At 42.0% G+C, this 5934-nt stretch overlaps 1 pseudogene; it reads right to left on the bottom strand.

The window, feature by feature from the left end:
• Positions 1 to 215: 215 nt before the first annotated feature.
• LOC141512017 (epithelial sodium channel subunit alpha pseudogene) lies at positions 216 to 2287 on the bottom strand (annotated as a pseudogene).
• Positions 2288 to 5934: the final 3647 nt, after the last annotated feature.

Here is a 5934-nt window from a genome sequence, read left to right on the forward strand (position 1 = left end):
ATAGTTGGGTGGTGGGGTTGGGGGAAGCACACCAGCTGAGGTCCAAGAATGGCTCGGACCAGCCAGAAGACAGGGTTTCAAGGTTATTGTCCTGACCATGTCTGTCTTAACTAACAGATGGGGTGGCCTCAGGATAGCACAGGCAGGTGGTGGGATTGGTGTAGAAGGGTCTCAGGACCAAGCTAGTCTGAGGAAGCATCTGAGTGGCAGGAGAATCAACCAGGCAGTGATGAGTCCATGGCCACCTCCCAGCATCTCTGGGCTGACTGCTGGGAGCCCAATAGTGACTTTGGAACTTTCAGAGTAGCAAGAAAAAGGTGATAACCAAGAAATCAAGGATCAGGTCAACCATCTCCACCACAGAGAGCACTGAAGAGGCAAACCACAGGCTCTACTGACTGCCCAGATTGGACAGGACGGTGACCATCAAAACAGAGGGAGACTCTGAGTTGGTTTTATAATTTACTTCTTTGAAGAAGATATTAAGTTTGGCAACACCACTTTTGGAGCTGATGGTGTAATTATTCTGTAGTGACAACATCTGGAACACCCAGTCCTTAGATGTTGCAGAGGGCCATCGGGAATAACCAGCAGACAACTGGTAACTAGTTACAAAACAAGGTTTACAGCACTTTGTGAAACACCCTAGGTTATCAGAGGAGAAGACATCCTGGAGTTCATAATAGCAGTAACCCCAGTCTGTATGCTTCTTACAGTCACAAAACTCCATATCATGGGCTTTGGGTAGGAGATATATGCACACCCACACTTCTCGATCATGCTTTCCTGGAAGCAGGAATGGACACACACCTGTTGCGTATACTTGGAATAGAAGTTCTTGACTTTGACCTCACTGCTGCCATTCTTAGTACAATCTCCATAGTTACCCTCAAGTTAGTCCAGGGTTTCCTTTCTCATGCTGATAGATGTCTCCACTCCTGGCCGAAGACTGAAGTCACCATCATCCATGAATGCTGTTCATCCTGCCCATGTACCATCACCCTGGCCCCTGTCACTGTGGATAGCAGTAGAATGAAGTCATTTCTCTCTGTTTGTAGTGTCAGGGATAGGCCATTCCAGGTGTAGAGGACATCCAGAGGTTGCAGTCATTCTTGCCATTGAAAGTGTAACAGTTTCCATAGATGGGATGATGAAATTGGGAATAATTCCCTTGGTTGCAAGATACTTGGTTGAAGCAACAAGCAAAGATGAAATTACCCAATGCAGCCTCCTTCAGATCTTGGGCATCCAGATGAGCCAGAATGTTGATGAAATGGAAGCAATACTACTCTTGAACAGCATCCACTCCTGAGTAATAGGTCTAGTAGAAGCAGTCCGATTTGTTCTTGTTGTACAGGATAAAACCAATCCTCCAGTCATTCTTATCCACCTGAGGGTTGTTCTCTCGGACACCAGAAGCTCCACTTTGGTGATGGTGTGAGGACTGGAGTCAGGAAACCTAACTAAAGGAACGTAGGGGCTTCGGGAGCTCATGTCCGTTTCAAGGCTTGTTGGAGGGGATATGTGATGAGTTGTAATTGTAAAGGTTAAATAGTGTCTGTTCTGTAATGTGATCCAGTTCTTCCAACTCCTCTTGGACCTTAGTGTACCTGTATGGGTTGAGAGTGCAGACAGTGACTGTGGGGAAGACAAGTTTTTCAGAATTGAGGTTGATGTTGAAACTAACAGAAAAGCTGAAGTACTCCTCAAAAAGCAGCCCAAACTGCCAGTACATTATATTAAAGGTAGCAAGCCACAATACAGCCCAGAAGGCCATCTTCATTCAGTTGTGCTTGGAGCAAACCAGGCAGATAGCACCATAGATGGTGGTATTGTTGCAGAAAAACTGGAAGAGTTCTTGGTAGGAACAGTGGAACTCAATCAAACCTTCCTCTTCCTCCTCTTGGGGTCCTCCTGGTTGGAATGCTGCCCCTCATGCTCAAGTTTTTCCTCCTTCATTGAGCCTGACAGGTGCAGTGGCCTGGCCAGCAAGCCCACCCAGGATAGAAGTGTACTTCTTGATTCTTACTTCTCACCTGAGTGAACTACTTTGGACCTTCCCTGACTTTTTCCACTAGTTGCTCAGAGAGCTCTTTGTTAGGAAAACTTCATTATCTTGCAAGATCCCATAGATGTTGGAACTCTACCTCATCACTACCCTCTATCCCTCTGATTGATGAATAGAGCCATGAACTCCAAAGCCTCTATTTAAGGAGGGAGCACAGCTCAAAACATCTCATTTCTCACCTGGCCAAATCATTTGACTACTTTTCTGACTTTCCACCATGTTCCCAAGTTGGAGCACTTTCACCTTCCCCCACCTTGGGATTTTTAGTCATAGATTGTAAGTTCCTTGAAGGCAGGGAGTCTTTTTTTCTCTTTTTTTTTTGTATCATCAATGCTTAGTACAGTGCCTGGCTTAGTTAATGTTTATTAATTGATTGAATTTTTGTTCTTCCAGATGGATTTTTTTTCTAGATTTCTAAAGTAATCCTTGAATAGTTTGATTAGTAATATGGAGGTCCAGAGTATTTGTAGTGTGCCTCAGATAACATCTCCATATGGAATACAAAAGGGAAAAGATGTCTATCTCCACAGGAAAGATTCTAGATAGCTGTTTCCCTGAGAGTCCTAATGGTGTGGAAAGAAAGTACATTGGAGAGATAAACCATGGAGCCCTTGTAAACATTCTGTAGACTTGTCATTGACTGCACCTTCTTTCAAAAGGATCTATTCACTTCAGTTTCCTCCCCTTTGCTTGTGGGAACTTGGTGACCAATGAAGGCAACAGAACCTGTGATCTTGGGAGTTCAAAATGTCTAGAGGGTTCCTCAACATTATAGAGTTTGGGTGGCAGCCAGTGCCTCATCAAAGCACCAGAGGTTTAAAGGGGATGGAGCATCCTGCTGTTCCCAGCTAAGTTTTACAGAGAACATAACATTAATGTATCAAGGAGCAAGGAGTAAACTTTGAAACCCTAATGCAGAAATACCACTTTGGGACATGAATATGGTGGGATCAAAGTTATGGAACTGAGCTGCTACCCCAGAAACTGAGATTATGTTAGAAAGAGCATGCCCCCAAAGTATGAGAGAGGAAAAAAGTCTGTATACTTGTTCTTACTGCATTTCTGAGTTTTGTAAGAACTAGCCCAATGTTATGAGGCTAAATGAAATCATGCAGACTGGTTGCTAACTCTCAAAAGGTGGAAACATAGCTAGTGTGATTTAGCCAAGTTACCTGACTACCAATGAGAGATCCTTCACAAGGGCAGAGCCAAGATGATGCAATGAAGGTAGGAAATCCTGGCAGCTCTCCCCCAAACCACTGCAAATGCCTTTAAATGATGACTATATACAAATTCTATAGGGGCAGAACCCACAGAAACACTGAGTGAAACAATATTTTAACTCAAGACAATATGGAAGATCCATGGGAAAGTCTGTTATGTAGGAGTTTGAAAGGACCACATAGCTGTGCAGGAGTGAACTGGTTCTAGTCATCTAGGAACAGCTGGCAGGACCCTAGATCCCTGGGGGCACCTGGGTCCATGACAGTATGTGCGGTTTCCATACTTCTCAGCCCAGGGATTGCCAAGGACAACTTGGAAAGTCAGCAGGAAAATTGCTGCACCAGAGTGAGCATGGATAGTAAGGAGGTTGGGGAAGACATCTCTCTGCAATCTCTGAGGCAGGACTCTGTTGCTTTACCCATACTCAGATCCCAGTCTTAGAAAGGATAGAAGAGCAGAGGATTCTCCTTACAGTTTCTGGGCTGAGGCGAGTGCTAGTGATCATCATCCATAGACCAGAGAACAGGGCAGGAGAGCAGTCAGAACCTTTTAAGACCTTGAAGGAATTGAGGTTCCCTGGGAGAAAACCCCTCAAAAGCTTGGGAAAGTGTGTCCTCCACCCTGGAAGCAGGGCCCCACTTTAACAAAGCATAAAAATTAAGTCATAAGCTGGGGAAATGAGCAAATAATAGAAGAAAAAATCTCAGCATAAACAATTACTTTGATCTGAAGGAGGATCTAAATATACACTCAAAATATAACAAACTCAAAGCTTCTATATACAAAACCTCCAAGAAAAATATGAACTTGTCTAAGGCTATGGAAGAGCTCAAAAAAAATTTGAAAATCAAGTAAGGGAGGTAGAGGAAAAATTGGGAAGAGAAATGAGAGCAATGTGGGAAAATTGTGAAAACCAAGTCAGCAGCTTGGTGAAGGAGAAACAAAAAAAAATACTGAAGAAAATTACATCTTAAAAACCAGTTTAGGTCAAATGGAAAAAGCAGTCCAAAAGGTCAATGAAAACAAGAAAACCTTAAAAAGCAGAACTGACCAGATGGAAAAGGAGATACAAAAGCTCTCTGAAGAAAATAATTCCTTCAAATGTAAAATGGAGCTAAGGGAAACTGATGGCTTTGTTAGAAATCAAGAAACAGTAAAGCAAAACCAAAAGAATGAAAAACTAGAAGAAAATGTGAACTATCTCATTAGAAAAACACCTGACCTGGGAAAACAGGTCCAAAAGAGATAATTTTAAAATTATCAGGCTACCTGAAAGTCATGACCAGGTAAAGATCTTAGACTTCATTTTGAAAGAAATTCTCCAGGAAAAGTTCCTTGATATCCTAGAAGCAGAGGGTAAAATAGAAATTGAGGGAATCCATTGATCACCTTCCAAAAGAAATCCCAAAATAAAAACTCTTAGGAGTATTATATCCAAATTCCAGAAATCCCAAGTCAAGGAGAAAATATTGAAATGAAATAGTGCACCAGCCTTGAGTTCTTTGACCAGCAAAGAACTTGTTCTCAGCTACAGTGAAAGGACTAAAGACAGGAGCCTCTTTTCCTAGGAACAAAAGACCACTTTATTGAGTATCCTTAACTTCTATATATCTTCCCAATGCCCTTGGACAGCACAAACATATCTCATGAGATAATCAATGGGAGTCAACCATACAAAAAGATCACAAAGTTGCTTGCCCAAATTCTTGTCATACTTCTTTATCTTTACAGTTTTGGTATATAATCCTGTTACCTCAGAATGAGCCACTTACTGGGCAAACACAAAAGTAGGAGAATGAAGATGTCCTGAGATACTGAGCCAGCAGTATTGCAAAACAACAGAGGGGCAAGAGGGTCTTGGAGACCTTTGCCCTTGTTATCTCACAGCTGTGATCCTCAAGGATCACTAACAAAATATTACACGCAGTCAAAAAAACCCAATTCAAATATTGTGGAGCTACAGTCAGGATTTAGCAGCTTCTACATTAAGGGCTCATAGGTCTTGGATATTCCAGAAGGCAAAAGAGCTTGGATTACAAACAAGAAACAACTACCCAGCAAAATTGAATAAACTTTTTCAGGGGAAAAGATGGATATTCAATGAAATAGGAGACATTCGAATTTTCTTGTTGACCAAAGTTGAACAGAGTTTTATCTCCAAGTACAGGACTCAGGTGAAGCATAGAGAGGGCAGATGGAAAGGGCAAATTATGAGGGATTTAATAATGTTGAGCTGCTTGAATTCCTATATGGGAAGATGATACTGATAACGCATATGAATCTTCTCATTTATTAGGGCAGTTAGAAGGATCTAATATAGACAAGACACAAGAGGGAGTTGAATAGGAAGGCATAATCTATTATAAGGATGGAGTTAATGGGGGAGAAAGGAATGTACTGGGAGAAAGAGAAAGGAAAGTTGGAATGGGCTAAGTTATTTAACATCAAAGAGGCAAGAAAAAAACTTTGCAATAGAACGGAGGTGAGGAAGGTGAGAGGGAATGAGTGAGCCTTCATTGTCATTGGAAGTGACTCAGAGAGGATATAGCATACACACTCAATTGGTTATAGAAATTTATCTCTCCTTAGAGGAAAAAAGGAGAGAAAGGGAATGGGAGAAAGGGAATGTAGGAGAGAAGGGA

The sequence above is a fragment of the Macrotis lagotis genome, chromosome 2, assembly GCF_037893015.1.
Source record: "Macrotis lagotis isolate mMagLag1 chromosome 2, bilby.v1.9.chrom.fasta, whole genome shotgun sequence".
NCBI lineage: Eukaryota > Metazoa > Chordata > Mammalia > Peramelemorphia > Peramelidae > Macrotis > Macrotis lagotis.